Below are 18,485 nucleotides of genomic sequence, written 5' to 3' on the forward strand. Positions count from 1 at the left end.
AAACAAACAATGAGAATAAGAAACAAAAAAGTCCTTCCTTGGTAAGGGTTGTGAACTGAGTTAGCTAGGGAGGTGGTTGGTGGGAGGCCCTGGGCCCTGGGGACATATCCTGAAGGCCATCGTGCCCTCTTAACGGCCACCACCATCAGATGCTTCAAACCCAGAGGTTAGTTCTATAGCTTTTCTGAGATCAGAATCTAAGGCATTAGGGTGTGAAATATAAAGGGAGGTCACCAGGCATGTGGAAGAAGAAGATAGATCTGTTACATGACCAAGGGATAAATGAAACCCTGAGTGCAGGTCTCCTGGGGATGGCCATAGAGATAGGATAAAGACAGGGAATCCCCAAATAGAGGAAATAATCTTTGGCAGAATCTCCAATCTTTTTAAGACGGTGTGGTCAGTTAGTGGATCAGGGTTGTGTGTAAGGATGAAGAATTCATAGCAATCCTGTTCCAGTGGGTCCCCCATCTTCCTAGTCCTTCCCCCTGAAACCAGGAAGTAGTTGTCAGTGTGTCCATCAGTCTTCAACGTCATCCTGCTTTTTCAGCCTTCATGTGTACACTCTGAAATTACGTTAGGAATTTAAAGGGCACTCTGCCAAAAGACACTGTACTTAACTATCACCTTGGGTTTAAAAGTTCTAATCCTTCAAGACAGGTGTGGCTGTAGGCACCTGTCACCCAGTGTTAGAGAAGTTGGGCAGGAGAACTATGGTTTACTACAAAATGAGATTCTGTCTGGAATAAAACAAAATCTACTTCTCCAATCCCATTTATTGGAACTTGTTATAGAAGTGTAGAAGAAGAAGAAGGTTTGGCTGGAAAGAACCGGAAGGCCACACTGCATGGAGCCCTAGCGCTCTGTTTCTTCACATCCCCAGCAAAACATATGTATCAAAATTAACTACCACGGTTGTGATCTGAGTATGTTTTCCTGATTCAGTCCGATTGGGGGTGCCATGCAGTAGGCACCTGGCTAATAAGTAGTTATGAATGCCTCAAATGAAAGTTTCCAAGAGGAGCCACTAGAAATTAAAAAACAAAACAAGGCAAAACAAACAACAACAACAACAAAAACCAAAAAGAAAAAAACAAAGCAAAGCAAAACAAAACAAAACAAAAACCCCCTCAGACCCACTCCACCCAGGCATCCTAAATAAATAGCCCCGTTTGCAAATTCCTATCAATTATTACGTGATGGGAAAAAATCCTATCTGAAAATAAAGCACGTGGATGGGGAGAATTTTAATTAAATCTTACTGTGGATATAATGGCATGGAAGTGATTTTTCATTCGGCGCTTGCCTGCTCACCAGTGTTTTATGGCGTTTTCTTGCCTCTGACTTTATTTTAAAATATTAGGCGAGGTGGAGAATTATAAACGGCTCTTTCCTTATCTGTACTGCTCACATATCCAGGATCAGAGGAGCTGATTAAGAAAGAAGTCAGAGGCAACGCTGGATTCATAATGATTTGGATAATGAATCCTTATCTCTGCTTTCCAGATTATCTGCTTTTCAGCTCCCAATGTTTTGTTACATGGGATAATTTATTGCATCTAATACATCACAATGAATCTGATGGTGGAAAGTGATGGCCAACGTTGTGAAAAGGGGCCCTTATTTTTTATCCCTGGGCAATGAAACTGCTTTTTGCAGTTTTTAATTGGGAAAATATAAGGTAGATCTGATAAAAAAAAAAAAAAAACAGGGAGGGGGGAGCCTGAGTATAATCTTGCCTGCTTGTGCCTTACCATGCTGCTCTTTAATTAGTGTGTCAATTTCAGACTGAAATTAACAAGATCGACCTGAAACCAGTGGTTCGCTTCTCCCAGTGCCGAGATCCTAATTTTTAACATGATTTATTTTTATGAAAAAGAAGATAATTAATCATAAACAGTGACTAAAGCACAGGGCTAGGTTAAGATAAAATGTTCCTTGCATCTTTATCTAGAAAGACAGAAATAATGTTCGCTTTTCCAAGGTTTCCTCTCCCCTCATCTCTTTTGCCCCCACACCGTTCTCACCTCCACTACCTACTCCAGGCCCCAACTCAAGCAAACCAGGAAATAAAGACTAATTCTTCCTCCAAATAGCCATTGCTTTTGCTCTCAGGGAACACACACACACATACACACACACACACACACACAGCAAGCTTTCAGCTTGTCTGGCTTTGTCTCTTAACACATGCAGAATAGGCACAGGTTTGAGTGGGTTCTCACAGACTCCCTTCACCCCACCTCACACCTACCCTCATCAACTTCTTTCCATTCTAGAGAGGGGGGGGGGGTGCACACATCTCATTTAATGGCTAATTAGTTCCAATAATTGGCATTTTTGTTTTCTTTTGTCTCTCATCCTAACGCCATAAGAACAAAAGCCATCGAAATGCAACAGGCATCACTGGACTCTAAACAGGACAGATGTCAGAATACGAGACTAAAGCACCAGTCCCCCTCCCAGGGCCTCACAAAACATATGGACATCCAGGCTTACGGACCCAGAAGGGGCAAGAGTCGTTGGTAATTCTCCCTTTAAGCTTTTCTCTGCCTGCTGATTACTTTCTGGTTGCTTGGATCAAATAATCATTGGGAATATGTAAACGAACGAGAGGCAATTCATACATATTCGCTCTCCAATTGTTTCCCCTGACGTCAGATGGTAATTTATTGGTAATTGGATGCCTTGCACCCAAATACCACCACTTGTCTGAATTCCTGAACCCCCTCCCTCAACACACACATACACATACACACACACACACTGTGTGTGTTTTACCCTACACTTAAGAGTTACTTCTTACAGTGTGAGAATTTGTCATTTGTTTCTGGGCTATAATTCCCCCACATAATTCTTGAGGAGACTGAATCTATCCTGTGGGCATAGCCAACAATGATGGGAGAGACGGAGGGGACAGGGAGAGCAGGTATGAGATCCTATGAGGGGGGTGGGGAAGCATCCTTACATCCATTCCTGGGGTGGTCCTGCCTCCCCCTCCCCAACAGGGTTGCCCTGGATTTCCATCTTTCTCAAGTTCAAGTCTCAAGTCCTGAGCCTGCCCCACACACCCTTAAGAAAAAGAGGCAGTCGAATAATTACAGTCTTTTTTAAAAACTTGGATTTTGTTTCTAAACAACTGTCAGGTTTCAGGTTTACACAAAAGAAGACACCTGATTTTCTGGGTTATTTTCCCTTAATCTAGTAGCTCACTCTGTCCCTTGTTACCGTGGACTTCAGACTCCAAGTTCTAAACTTACTATCCGAAAGGTTCCCTCTCGTCCTTCGCCATATCCCAACCCCTCTCCATTTTCCTACTTTTCTCTCCTTTCCTTAGCACACATCCCTCCAAGAATTTCAAATATCAATTATAAGTAATATGAATTTCCCAGTCTCCACCGGAGAAGTGCAGATGATCTGATAGGAGCCTGGAAACGCAGATTCCCTAGATGGGTAGTCTGCTGGAGCCTACTGGGCCTTTTCCCATGCCCAGATGAACATTCAATTTTCCAGCATTATCTCCACACTTAAACTCGCTTTCTCCCTTTCTGTGCCAAGATAAATTTGCATAATATTTGCAGCTGTAATTAGCTGATGAGCATCTCCCAGCTCCCCCTTTTGTTTCTCCCTGCATTTGGTCCTTCTATTGATGCCACGTTTGATCTTTAATATCACAGGATTCCCGATAGAGGGTTGAATATCTTATCTTCCCGGTTCCAAAATCTTCTAAGGAGGGAGAAAGAAAGGGGAGGAGGGGCTGAGGGGCCGGGGAGAGTGGCGAGTGCGGAGAATGAAGCTTACAGTTATCAGAGAGTTGTTAAGGTTGCATTCCAAGAAGCTGTAGGTACTGACAGAGCCAATACGGTGAATGGAGAGTTGGGGTGCAACAGGGGTGGGGAGGAGGCACTACTCTAGGAAAGGGGAAAGTCTATGATAAATTGTTATTATTTAATGCAGAGTTGGCGTCCAGGAGACTGCATGGGTGGCGAGGGCGGAGACCTGGGCACCTCGTGGGGGGAGTGTCGCTAGCCTCAACTCGAGGCCCGGGTTGTCTTAAGAGGGAAGACAGAAGCTCCTCTGAGCAGGAAGTCCCTGCTCCTCTCAAACAGAAATGGGATGCTCCGTGACAAGTGACTTCCTCATCTTCTCATCCACCCTTTTTGTAGAAAGCTAGGACTCTTGGCTTACTGCTGTGCCGCTCCAGTCTCCCCAGCCTCACTTCAAGGAAATGGGAGCGCTAAGGGGAGCAGGGGCGGCGGCCGGGGAGAGGGCGGTGGGGTGGGGGAGCGCAGGGGACTAGGGAGAATAAATGAATAGTGTTGCCTCCAAAGTAGAACAAAACCAGAAATATTACACACCAGCCCCACCTTTCTTGTTATTTGTCTCCAAATAGGAAGTTTGGGAGTGACAGCGCTGTAGGTGGGAAGACTGACTTCGGGGAGCCACACTGGCGCTGTAGTGGTATCTGTGGGAATCTGGAGGGGAGGGAGAGAAAGAGAGAGAGAGAGAAAGGAAAGGAGGGGGCGAAAAAGAAGACAAGAAAGAGTCGATTTTCATGGCAATCCTCGGAACAAATAGCTAACATTTAACATTTACACCCGCACTGGCGGCGCCCTGGCGCTGCGCGGACCTGGAGCCGGGCTAAAATGTCCCGAAAGCCTTTGGAGAAAACGAGTTTCCAGCTATCAGGTTCTCAGCATCTCCTCTTTTCATAAGGCTTCGGTTTCAGGCTGGACTTGTCCAGTGTCTGCGTTACCGCTGCGAGCTCCTAAATGAGTGTCAAAGAGGCAAATATCAAATGGCGCCGAGGTCAAGGCGATTTAGTTAATCAAGGGACGCTCAGGGCTCGAAATTTGTGTGGGACTCCGTGGGGGGAGGGGAGAGCTCACGGATGGGTGGGTGCATGGGCACACCAACGCTTGCACAGACGGATGGTGAGGAGAGAAGGGCTGAGGGAGGAGCCAGCCTTCTTCTGGTCCTAGCCTCTCCTATTTCCTCGCTCTTCACAGACTAAGGTTAAAGCTCTCAGACAAAAGTTCCCTTACAAGTTGTGTTTTGTTTTGTGTGTGTGTGTTGTTGCTGTTGTTGTTGTTTTTTTTTTTTTTTTTTTTTTTTTTTTTTTTTTTCTTTTAAATAGGACCAATTTCCTGACCCAACATTCAGAAAACTGGGCTCTCACCATAACCCTGGCTTTAAAACCTGTACCAGCACAGGTTTTAAAGAGGCAGAGGCGGGCAGATCTCTGTGAGTTCAAGGCCAGCCTGGCCTACAAAGGGAGTCTAGGATAGCCAAGGCTACACAGAGAAACCTTTTCTTGAAGAAAAAAACAAGAAACAACAACAACAACCCTGTATCAGCTCCAGAACTCAGTTTCCCCTTATGCTAATAGAAAGAACTGTTCAAACTGATAGCCAAGCTCACTCAGGCTGGCTATGTGGCTAGAAGAGAAACGGGGGCGGGGGGAGGGGGTTGGCGGGTGTCTGTGTGTGTGGCTCACTCTATAGTCCCTCTCTGCATGTGTCACATGAACAATCTGGTCCCACCACCAACCTGGCCTACACTCTCTGTCAAGACAGACTCTCATAAGCAAGAGCCCATCAACACCCCCGGAGCCTCAGGATACAAGGCTTCACCCAATGCCCCCCCCCTCCAGCCAGGTCTGTAGCCCTGAGCTAGGGATTACTTACTGCAGCATCATGCATTCCCTCACACTTGCCTTTGGCCTCTCAAGTGTTTGCAAGAACAGAGCATCCTCATTGTGGAGGGAGGGGAGTGCAACAGATTGAGGGTTCTAATTTCTAATTCAAGTGGCAGAATGAATGTGTGAATAGATGCCACATCGGGACAGGGCCCCCAGTGGAGCTCCCTTCGCCAGCTTGTTCCTTAGCTCTGTATAGGGTCTCTTGTCTGTGTTGAGACCACCCCCCTCCATGTCATGTGTGTGAGAGGCTGCATGGGTGGGCATGTGGGTGCATGTGTCTCACAAGATGAGAGGCGGAGTGTGCAACGCGATTGACTTGTTTCCCTCAGGACACACAACACAGAGCAGGAAATCAAGTCCAGCTAAGCACCAGCTAGAGAGACTAGAATTGCCTAGACCGGTAGGAAGTGCACTGGGCCTTCACTCCCATCAAGCTCTGTGAGGCTGTTTGTTAGGGCGCATGCGAAAGCTCAGGGCTGGGCTCACTTCTCAGTCCAGAGGAGATGAACTGTAGAGTGGGGGGTCTTGTCCTTGCCAGAGGCAGGAGGGAGGAACAGAGACCCAGGATGGACATGCATGAAAGGATAGGTATCTGTGTTCTTAACTTCTTTTTATAAGCTTTTTCCTCCCCTCAGTATAATGCTCAATGATAATCATAAAGAACAATCATGATCCTCTCCTCAAATTGAAAAAAAGGTGTGGGGGAGGAGGGAAGGAGAAGGAGGGAGGGACGGGGGGGGGGGGGGGGGGGAGAGAGAGAGAGAGAGAGAGAGAGAGAGAGAGAGAGAGAGAGGTAGGCATATGCTAACCTCACTACCATTTGGGTTCCAGAGAAATTCTCAAATAGAGAGTGTAATTTCTCAGTTGATTTTGATTGACACACTGTCCCTGGGATCATGTGTTAATCCCTTCTTCACTCAAGCCTTTTCATAACTCATTTCTCTCTTGCTAGATGGGGACTCTGATGGTTACCGAGGCAACGATGATAGCACTAAGCTATTTCCCTCTCTGCAAGGAGGCCATTATTCCGCATGCATAGGCCATTTGCAACAGAGGTCGCCACAAAGTCATCCACGACACGGGCGCACGTTTATTAAACTTTTATTCTCTCTTCTTTACCCCAACACAGAAACTAGTTTGCACTTATGGGGAGGGGGCTCATATCTTGTCCTGTGTTAGTAACAACTGCCCTGGAGTGATGAAACGCACACAGATGCTCATTTGTACAACGACACAGACACAGGTCTGGGCCACTGTCCCCTTGCACTCAGCATCAGTCTCCAGTGGGCTCGCTACAGCTTCATCCACCATGGGTGGACCCACGGTGGCACCAATCGTCCCTTCAAAATAAAATGGAGACTGGCCTCTCAGGCCACCTGCACTTCTGCTTTGAAGACTCACATATGGGGAAGCTACTAGCCATCCCGCTTTCTTGGCTCCACCCCCCTCCACGCCCACCAGGACACACCCAAGCAAGCCCCTCCTCTCTTGAATGAGAGGCTCTCTTCGCTGGTTTAGTGGTACCCCTGACCTCAAGAGGAGCTCCAGAGAAAGCTGCCTGCCCAGGCTTGGTCAGTGGGCAGGTTTCTTGAGCTACCCTCCTTCGGGAACGCTTGAGTTCGGTTCAGGCTTCTCTGAGTGGCTGTGGTGGGCTGATGGGATATAAAGAGTGGGACCTCCATAGATGAGAGTCTGTCTACATTGGAAGAAACGTTGCAAGTGTTTCTATCCTCAGTCTTCAAGGCCACCAAAATCTGACCTGCTGCTGTGAAGGTCGCTGATCATGGAGTCTGTTTCCCCTCCAGCACCTGTGGTCAATATCCCCAACCCTGGGGTGCTATTAGTCAGCGGCCATTTGTTCCTCCGCAGGCTGAGGGGCTTCATACTGCAGCATCCTTGCTCTGGAGGAAACAACAACAACAACAAAAACCCTGCATGTCAGAAACTCACAGCCTAAAAGATCTTTAGAGGCTCCCAACCCCGGAACCAGGGGAGCTGCAGAAAAAAAGGGGGAGAGGTAGCATCTCCCCTGGGTCAAGGGTTTTATCTATATTTCTTCCCAGGAGAATAATGCAAAAGGCAAACTCATGGAAACTCACTTTGAGGTGCCAGTCCAGAGCTTCCCAAGGCAGGTGTAGGTCAGTGAGCAAATAGGGAATTGAGGTAGAACTGAGGGGACAGCTGTGCTACCAAGCAGGGGCAGCAAACTGAGTGTCAACATCTGGCAAATCTGCTTTTCTGAAATTCCAAGCTCCAGAGAGAAGAAGTTGAGTCTCCACAGGAAGTGAGGTGAGGGAGGATTCAAATGAATTTCTCTCCCAGTGGAAAGGGTTAGAGGCTCCAAGCCATGTCCCAAGTCCTGGTACTGATGAGACTTGAGATGGGAAAGAGACCTGGGTCTGGGAGAAAGGCCACCTGGTCCCTGAGCCTGTGGAGACCCCACTGCTGCACATCCTTGGAGGCAGGCTTGTCAGCAAAGGTGAATGCGCTCATAGGCGCAGACGCAGGGTGATTGCTGCAAACTCCAGGGCAGAATAGTTTACACAGTGAGTTTGAGGTTGCCTAGGGCTCCCACAGTGAGGCCTGTCTTCACACAGAAGCAAGGCAAAGCAGGGCAAAACAAAACCTAGAATGTAATATAATAGCAGCGGTACTTAAGAGCCTGTGGAACCGGAGCAGTGGTTCTCAATTTGTGGCTTGTAGCCCTCTGGGGGTGCACTGAGCCTCCTATTCACAGGGTTCACCTAAGACCATCAGAAAACACTGATATTTGCATTCCTATTCATAACAGTGGCAAAATTACAGTTATGAAGTATCGATGAAAATACTTGGGTCACCACAACATCAGGAACTGTTTTAAAGGGTCTCAGCAGCGTTAGGAAAGTTGAGAACCACTGAACTGGAGGTGCAGAATGTTTGGAGCCAACTTATGGGGTCTGGGAACTGAGCTCAGGTCTTCTTCTACACACGAGCAGGCTCAGGTCTTCTACATACGAGCAGCCAGTGTTCTTACTCTCTCCAGCCAGAGGTTTTGTTTTTTTGTTTTTTAACACCCTCCTTAGGTCTCAGCTTATCCTTGTGGTTTAGGTACCACAGGCTATACGCTCCTTCACCGAGTGACCTTGGGGGAAAAGGAACTGATGTTTATTCTCTTGAATGGTAGCGGTTACACTCACCACAAACCAAGCTAAATGCACAGAACACCCCCTAAGCGTGACTGTGTTTTTATAAGTGATGGGTTCTACTGGCCATGTCACCTATTCTTGCTCCTGCCAATGCTCCTTGGGTTTCCTTCTTGCAAATACCAGCATATGCTAGTGTGTATCAATGGAGGTAAGTATATTAACATCCATCCACTCATCATCCTTGCTTTCTGAATAGAAACCCCCGATAAGCTCCAAGGCTGGCAGGGAATTTTCTGTTTCCTTAAGATGCTCACGAAGTAGACCATACTAGATACAGTAAGACTGTATATGAGGCGTGCAGCTTAGTTGACTGAGTGTTTTTGCCTGGCATGCCAAAGTTCTAGCTTCAACCCCTAGCACAGCTTAAAACCAGGCATGGTGGTGCATCACTATACTCCCAGCACTGGGGAGGTAGAGGCAGGGCTATCAGAAGCTAAAGGTTCAAGACCAGCCTGGATTACACGTCCTGGACTACATAGGCTGTCTCAAAAGAGGAGAGGAGAAGGAGAAGGAAGAGGAGGAGGAATAGAGCTATATGAAATGTTGGTCTGATGGTATGGGAATCCAGAGGCCAGGTCAGAGGCATTTCCCCACTTCCCCCAATGGGGCAAGCCTGCTGCGACTCTCAGAGGGTGATCCAGGGCTCTGGCTGGTGTCTAAAGTGGAGGTGGGGGTTGGGGCGGGAGGCCAGGGAGTGAGGTTGGGAAGGGCATGGATAATTCAACTAACTGTGTGAACGGTGACCCTGAGTAGGAGGACAAGTAAAAGGGTGGGTCTTTGTCACAGTGAAGTGCTTCTTTAGTCAAGGGAGGTGGCTTTATTTTGTGAACCTTTGGGGACCAGAGGACTGGTGGTGGCTTTCTTTCTTTCTTTCTTTCAGATTTATTTATTATATATACAGTGCTCTGCCAGCATATACACCCGCAGACCAGAAGAGGTCATGAGATCACATTTATAGATGGTTGTGAGCCATCACGTGGTTGCTGAGAATTGAACTCTGAAAGAGCAGTCTGTGCTCTTAACCTCTGGGCCATCTCTCCAGGCCCCAGTGGTGGTTTTCTATTCAGGCACATTATGATAAGAATGAGTGAAAACCACAGAGATTCTAGATGCTACCCTGGTGGCTAAGCTCCCCTATCTCTCTCTCTCTCTCTCTCTCTCTCTCTGTGAGTGTGTGTGTGTGTGTGTGTGTGTGTGTGTGTGTGTATAATGTGTGAACCATATACACACACACATACACACACATATACACGTAGAATGAAAGTATTTATGCCAATATTTTACATTTCATCAAGTAAGCATGTGACAATATTTTTGCAAAAGACTTATGTAAAAGCAGCATAAACACCAAAGCTGGCAGTGCATCTTGATTTTTTTTTTTTTAATTATGGAGCTAGGGTCTACAGTACTTAGCTTAGTCTAGTCTGGAACTAGTCCAAGCTGGCCTTGAACTTGTGGTCCTTGTTACTCAGTCTCTAAGGTGCTGGGAATTCAGGTATGCAGTACCACACTCTTGGTGTGTTTCCAAGATTTCTGCCCAGACCTTTGGTCCTATACACTCATGGATGTGTTAGGAAGAACAGCCATGTTCATCAGCTTTGCTGCAAAGCCACCACTTTGCTGAGATCTAATACTGTCTGATGTTTAACTAACGCAACAGAGATGAACCAAAGCCCGGAAGGTAAAGCGAGACAGTGCGTGGAGAAGTAGAAGACGCCTGTGAGGAGAAAGGGCAGAGGGAATCCTCTCTCATGAATATATGGCAGGTATCTACAAACCTTCTCACTAATTGATGGGCTCTCTATATATAATCCTGATAAAGGGCCACTGGGCAGTAAACGCTGATGCTTAGAACATCCTGATAGGGCTTTGTTAACACAAAGATAACGGAAAAGCAAGATATGTTTGTTTCCCTGCCTGTAGATAAACCCAATAGGCCTTTGTTAACTTTTCATGACTGATGGCCACCACTAACCATGATAAATAATCCCAAGAAGAGGAACTTTATTTAAAAGACTAGAAATGGTTCTATATTTTTTTTCACTCTTTTGAATGAGGAGTAAGAATTTTTATTAGTGTGACTGTGTGTGTCGTGGTACACCAACATCTAAGTAATTTTAAACCATCAGTGGAAATTCTGAGTCAGCCTGGCACTCCGAACGTTTTCAGGATGTACTGCACTCCCGTTAGCTGAGGCCAGAGTAGGTCTCAGGCACTGGATCTCACAGAGGAGCCTTCAAAGGACTGGCAGGGGCAGCAGGGGCTAGCACAATTGTTTTGCTAGCAAAGAGACTCTGAGGAAAACCCACTCAAGCTACGTGGTGATTTTTCTTTGCTTGTTTGGGTTATTTTGTTTTGTTTTTCAGTGCCGGAGTTTGGACCTACAGTTTTACAAATGCTACTGAGGTCCTATATCCTCAGACGCCACTATTTAGTAACACTTGCCAGGTAACTCAGTGGCCAGAGATGCTTGTCTTAACAACATATTGTCTGCTACAAAGTCATAGTCAAAATCCACTGCTAAATGTGTTTGTGGGCATGTGCTGGCATGCATTTGTGTGTGTGTGTGTGTGTGTGTATCTAGTACTTCTAGGCACGTGCATGCTACAGTGTGAGTACCACGGTGAACATCTGGTGGTCAGGGGACAGTTTGTGGAAGTCAGTATTCTTCTGTCCCATGGATCTGTCCTGAGGGGACCAAACTCAGGCCATCAGGCTAGGTGGAAAGCACCTTACCTCCTGAGTCATCTCATTGGTGCCCCATCTTGTTTTCTAGACAGGGATATCTCACTGGCCTGAGGGTCACTGATTTGGTCAAATGAGCTGGCCAAGAAGTCCTAGGTATACACTTGTCTCTGTCTCCCCGGTGCTGAGATTACAAGCGCGCGCACGCGCGCGCGCGCGCGCGCGCGCGCACACACACACACACACACACACATGCCCCAGGGTTCTGAAGGTGAAACTCAGGTCCTCACTCTTGCATCGCAAGCACTTTAGCATCTTCCTACAAGTCCTACTTTCATTTGGGTTGCCGTGATAAAATACACTGAAGGAAAAAAAAAGCAGGGACTTAGGGAAGAAAGAAAGCTGACTAGCAGGTGGTGACATCACATCCACAGTCAGGGGTAGAGAGGGATAAATGTGTGATGCTCATTTGTTTGTTTGTTTGTGCTCAGCTTGATTTCTCTACCCCTTGCCTAAGGAATGGTGCTGCTTACAGTGGGCTAGGATTTCCTACATAAATTAACCTTTAAGACAGCGCCGCCCCCCTTCCCCGGCCCACACATGACCACATGTCAACCCAATGTACACAATGCTTCACTGATATTCTCTTGATTCTAGGTTGAGCCAAACTGACAATTAAGCATAATCATCACACCAGCCCTAAATGTTTGTTTTTATATTAGTGCATGCACTCAGAAGGCCGAGGCAGAGGGATCTTGCATTTTACATTTGAGGCTACCCTGGGTTTTATAATAAGATCCTGTCTCAGAAAAGAAAAATGGAGAGGAGAGAGGGGCGGCGGTGGGGGTGGGGAACGTTGAGACTACATTTCCTTATTTGCTTATTTATTTATTTACTTACTTAGCTAGTTATTTTAGTTTTTCAGGACAAAGTTTCTCTGTGTATCCCTGGCTATCCTGGAACTTGCTCCGTAGATCAGGCTGGTCTCAAACTCAGAGATTTGCCTGCTTCTGCCTCTGAGTCCTGGGATCAAAGGTGCCACCACCAGCCTAGCAAAATTTACATTCAAAAGCTGGTTAATTTTTTTGGTTTTGCATTATCTGTTTTTCAGTTACAACTTGTCATAGAAGGACCTCAAAGTTTCATAGGTATACTCGCCTCAGAAGCCAACCAAAATGTAAATTTCAAAGCACATTTAGGTCTCATTTAGGTCCAGTTAGTAAAGCAAACAAACTTTCTGCTGCTGAAGTACTACTCCTCTGAATCTTTAAATTTCTTTTTTTTATTTAAATAAGGCAGTCATTCCTACCAAAAATATCATTTGAATTTTATCATTGTTAAAATGCTTGGGAGGAAGACAGGAGGCGTGGCCAGACCTTATAATCTTCCCTCCCCTACAGACAGCAATTTTGATGGAAGAAGTGATACTGGGAAAAATTAACCTGATTTGTCACAAACAAATGGGAATTCACTGGGATGAAATAGTGTTTTGGTTAATAAAAAGAATATTAAAAAATTTATTCTTAACACATAAAAATAGTACATGTAAAAGTCACAGGATAAAATATATTTTCAATTCATTTTAGGAAAGGTGTGTGTGTCTGTGTGTGAATACAAATAAGAAAGAGCTATTGTAATTCAGTTTACCTTTGGATTCTCAGAGAAAACTCGAGTTTGACTCATTGTATGAGGCAGCTGAGTCCTGAAAGCATCAAATGTGACTTCCTAGACTCCCTGGAACCACAAGTTCACATCCCAGAGGGGCTGGGCTCAGCCCTTCCTCCTTCCTAGGCAGTAAATAGCATGGAAACCAGGTTATCTACATGGCCAACTTTCAGGAAAGACCTTGAAAACAGAGACCAGGGGTGGACCTTGGAGGTCACGTGGTGCTTTCCATAACAGTGGGGGGTTTGCGGCAGGGGTGGCTGGAACTTATTGGGGCCAGCCGGCAACTAAATGCCACGCTGATCCCAGGAGATAGCCAACTGAGGTTTTTCACAGAAGTCCATTTAGAAGCCTGCGACAGACTGCCCTGCCAGCGTCTCCACTTACCTCAGGCAAAGCACTGGTGGCTCCATCAGATTAGGTACCAGGACGTTAGGGAATCTGGCGTATTTGCTTTCATGTTCTGTATTCGGCCGCATTTCTATAGAGCCTTAGCATTTTAGCACTCTATATTTTGTATTTCTGATTAGCAGGTTGGCATAGGTACAGCGTGATTAATGGCTCATTTTGGGTGTTTCTTTTTCTTTTTTCATTCTTTTTCTTTTTGACAAACCTTGTACTGATTCTTTACATAAAATGTACCGTTTCCTCTAACTTTTTTTTTTTTTTTTTGCTTTGGGTTTGTCTAATTCGAATAAAATTCCCTGTAATAATCTTAAGAGTTCCGTTTTTCTTGGGAAGGAAGGAAAAAAGTAGCCGAGGACAGAGATGGTAAGCTAACAGCCAGTCTGAGGTTTACTTAGCCATCAGCGGTGTGAGATGTCCTTAGGCCTCAGGCATGGCCAACGCAGGGAAAGCTGCTGGTGCCTTCCCTCATGTTTACCTCAAAACCTTTATTTTTCTCTTGAAGCTTGAGGCCTCAGAAAACATAATTATGAACTGGATAAAACATATGTATTTGAAAACATGCCAATCCTACCCGCACCGCCCAGGGAGTCATGCCACATCCATTCAGAATGATAGCTGTCTGATGCAACGTTTATGCCTAACGTACATAAACACAGATGTCTATGAAGAACTGTGGGTTGTGTAGACTGATGCTGTATTTATTATTTATTTGCTTGTTTTTAATTAGGTAGAGTCTAAGGTACAGTAGGCTGACAATGAGTTCACTGTGTAGCCAAGGATAGCTCTAAAATTCTGATCCTCCTGCCCCTATCTTGTGAGTGCTGTGACTGCAGACAGCTATCAACTCCCTGGTGTATTCTGGGATCAAGCCTAAGTGAGGGAAACACTCTGCGAGCTGAGGTACCTCCCCAACTCCATTTTTATATTTTTGTTTAAACGTCTTTCCTATGAGATATAGAACAAGACGCTTCAGACATGAGATCAAATAAGACGTTTAGAGGCATGTCTCAGAGATACAGTGAGTGACTGTCACACCTCCATGTCCATCGGCTGCTTGGAGTGGGTGTGAGGTGCTTCTTGTTTCTAAGTTCCATGTTTTAAAACCATCAAGGACTTCTGTTGCTCTTAATTGCTCCACTGTCTTGGACAACCCACTGTAACCCAGGGCTGCCTTTGTTCCGGTGGCCCAAACACTTGAAATTCTTAAGCAGGTTTTGGTATTTTGTAATCCACAAGAGGATCTTTTCTGCTGTGTTTCAGGTAATTTGAGACACAGTTTAGTGACATCAATTTGTACATTAAAAACATTTGAGGGCTGCCTAGATGGTTCGGCTAGTAAAGGCACCTGTGGCCAAGCCTGATGACCTGAGTTCAATTCCCGGGATCCGCAAGGTAGAAGGAGGGGACTGATTCCCAAAAGCTGGCCTCTGACCCTGTAACTATGCTGTAGTATCCGTGCTCCTATGCATGTGCATTCACAATTGAATGTGTACATGTGCGTGCACAGACACACACACACACACACACACACACACACACACACACACACGCACATTAAAAAAATAAACATTTGAAAAAATTCCTAGTGTCTGTACCGGGCCACGCAGCGCTAATAAATTTAACACTTACATTGCCACAGAAAGTTTGGTCGTACCTGTGAACCGCTGGATTGAGTGATGATAAAGCAGAGGCAGACGGATCGCTGTGAGTTCAAGGCCAGCCTGGTCTACAGAGTCCACGACAGCCAAGGCTAACACAGAGAGACCTTGTCTCAACAACAACAACAACAGAACAAACACAACCTGAAGTGCGTGGAGGCACGTGGCACGCACCAGCCCCTCAGGCTCTAGCCTGTGTATGGTAGAATGGAGTTATTGTGAACAAACTCCGCTCATGTAGGTGTAAGAGCTTCTTTACTTCCTCTGATGGCTGACGGGGAGGCCTGCGGCAGCGGAGAATGGCACACAGACTGGGGCTTGCTGACCGTGGAGGAAGCCACCTTCCCAACAGCTTGTCCTCCACAGCTGATGTTCTAGTTTTCTGAAATTGTGTAGTGTTGACTAGAAAACATCAGTGGCAATGCTCTGCGCATTAATTTGGTGGAGGAGGTGGTGATGGTGGTGGAGGAGGTGGTGGTGGTGGTGGAGGTGATGGTGGAGGTGGTGGTAGAGGTGGTGATGGTTGTGGTGGTGGTGGAGGTGATAGTGGAGGTGGTGGGGGTGGGGGTGGAGGTGTGCTCCTATGGGGTAAGTTAGAACTACGTAGCTCCATTGACCTCGAACTCTTTGTTCTCCTGCCTCTGACTTCTGAGTGCTAACACATGTGCTGGGACTAAAGGCACCTGGCTTCGAATGTGTTTTTCTGTTTGTTTGTTTGTTTGTTTGTTTGTTTGTTTTGCAGCATCTTGTGTTAACAATTTATAGATGTTTTCTTATTGATTGATTGAGGCTGTGTCTAGTCTCTTGAGTGCTGGGAATACAGTCTCTGTCTCTGTCTCTCTGTGTCTCTGTCTCTGTCTCTGTCTCTGTCTCTGTCTCTCTCTCTCTCACCTTTTCTTTATCCCTGAAGACAAGGTTTCTCTATGTCGTTCTGCCTATCCTGGAACTTTCTCTGTAGTCCAGGCTGGTCTCAAACTCAGAAATCTACCTGCCTCTGCCTCTATCTCTGTCTCCCAACTGTTGGGATTAAAGTCATGCACCACCACTTCCGGACTCATCTTGGATTCCTTAAGTGTTGCTAACCTTGAACATTTGAGTCTCCTGTCTCTACCTCAAAAGTGCTGGAAGTAGAGTCAGCAATACTCTCTCTGGTTAGTGCAGAGCAGGCACTGAATCCAGGGCATGTTAGGCAAGCAACCTCCTGGCTGGGCTGCGTCTGAAGCCCATGCCAGCCCATGTGCAGCTTTTCAGCTGATGAGTCAATAAGTGATAGCTATTATATTTATCATTTTAAAAGCTTGCACTATTAGTGTAAACTTAGACCTTCAGTATGGCCTCATTTGTGTACATGGGCACAACACACACCCAATATGTGCATATAAATACACACACATATACACATCAGGCGTTAGAGACGTTGTTTCATATGCACAGGTCTCAGTCGTCTCCCCCTCCCCCTCCCCTCCTCACACCAACACACAGCAAAGCAAACATTTAGCACAGATATGAAGGCAAGGCTGTAGGAGCCCAGTTCATCTGCTGGGTACCCCTGCTTTTTGTGGTGCTTTCATCTGCGCTCTCCTGATGTTTCCCAATTTTCTATAAACTTTGGTCTTGCACCTCATTTTTCTCTTCTTATATTTTGATTTCTTTGTGAAGAATGAGGTGGGGGTGGACTTGGCTTTCTCCTTCCTCCATGTGTGTCGTCCCTGGGATCAGACTGGACACCAGTGCCTCAAGTGGACGAGTTATCTCTGGCTCCTGCACCCAGTATCAAGCAGTGAATGCCCTTCGGGCGTCTTGCCCACATGGCTCCTTACAGCGATGGGTACGGGTTCTTTGAGTTCTCACGGTACATGATGTGCCCTCTCCAGTGGGATGACAAACGTTTTCTTAAAGAAACATGCAGAACTGGCTGAGTACACGACACTGTCTGCCTACTACTTCATTTTGTGACCATTGCCAACAAGCAGGCCACATTCCTCGAGTGGCCAGGTATGGTGAGCCTGCAAGCCTGGCCTTCAAGAAGTGGAGCTAGCCGGGAGCAGGAGTTTGTGGTCAGCTCGGACTACCCCACCTCAATAAACAAAACCAGCGAGTAAGCAAACAGAATGGACCGGGGATGAAGAATTGTCCAGAAATTCAGTTTTAAAGAATCTATTTTTTATAAGCCAGCAAAATCACCATTACAGAATAATAACAGTCAGACCGTAAGCTGTCACATGGACGGACACTCTGTGCTCCCTCTAGAAAGTTCTGCTAAAGCTCTCACTGGGCTAGCTAGGACCAGGCCAACACTATCCTCAAGCTCTTTCAACTGGCCATTAACTTAGTCAGGACAAATCAAGGCATTCCTTGGGGCTGTGTTGTTTTGCTTAAGGTAGTCAGTCTCCTTCCAGATGCTTTCATGAATCAAGAAACAAGGCCAAACAAAAGGCTTCAACGCATCAGTAAACTTTCAAGTTCACAGCAGAAAGTCACTGCTTAGGACGAAGTTTGAAACAGCTGGAGCTTGTTCAGCAGGCAACTTGCTAAGGTGCCTGAGTTCAATTCCCGGGATCCACATTACAAAAGAAGAGAATTGATTTCCGAACATCATGCTCACGGCGACGATATGCACGAACCAACACACACACACACAGTGATCGATACATGTGATAGGAAAATGTAAAAGGTGCTTCTGTCCTGAGAACATAGCACATTTAGATCTTGCAGAACATGGACCTGTACCTTCGTTTTTTTCATGTAGCGTCTACTGTTAGCTCCTAGGACTGGTCATTCAAGCATTTGCTGAACTTTTAAATGGTGTGTGTGTGTGTGTGTGTGTGTGTGTGTGTGTGTGTGTGTGTGTGTGCATGTGCGTGTGTGATCAATCTCTAGGTTTGTGTAAGGCAATAGAAAAATCAGTTATAGAAAAATGTAAGGGCTGGAGAGATGGCTCAGTGGTTACGAGCGTCACCTGCTCTTCCAAAGGTACTGGGATCAATTCCCAGCAACTACATGGTGGCTCACAGCCATCTATAAGTGATCTGACGCCCTCTTCTGGCCATGCAGACAGAACACTGTATACATAACAATAAATAAATCTTTAAAAAAAGAAAGAAAGCTAGGCGTGGTGGTGCATGCCTTTAATCCCAGCACTCAGGAGGCAGAGGCAGGCGGATCGTCATGAGTTCGAGGCCA

The sequence above is a fragment of the Acomys russatus genome, chromosome 9 (assembly GCF_903995435.1).
Source record: "Acomys russatus chromosome 9, mAcoRus1.1, whole genome shotgun sequence".
Taxonomy (NCBI): domain Eukaryota; kingdom Metazoa; phylum Chordata; class Mammalia; order Rodentia; family Muridae; genus Acomys; species Acomys russatus.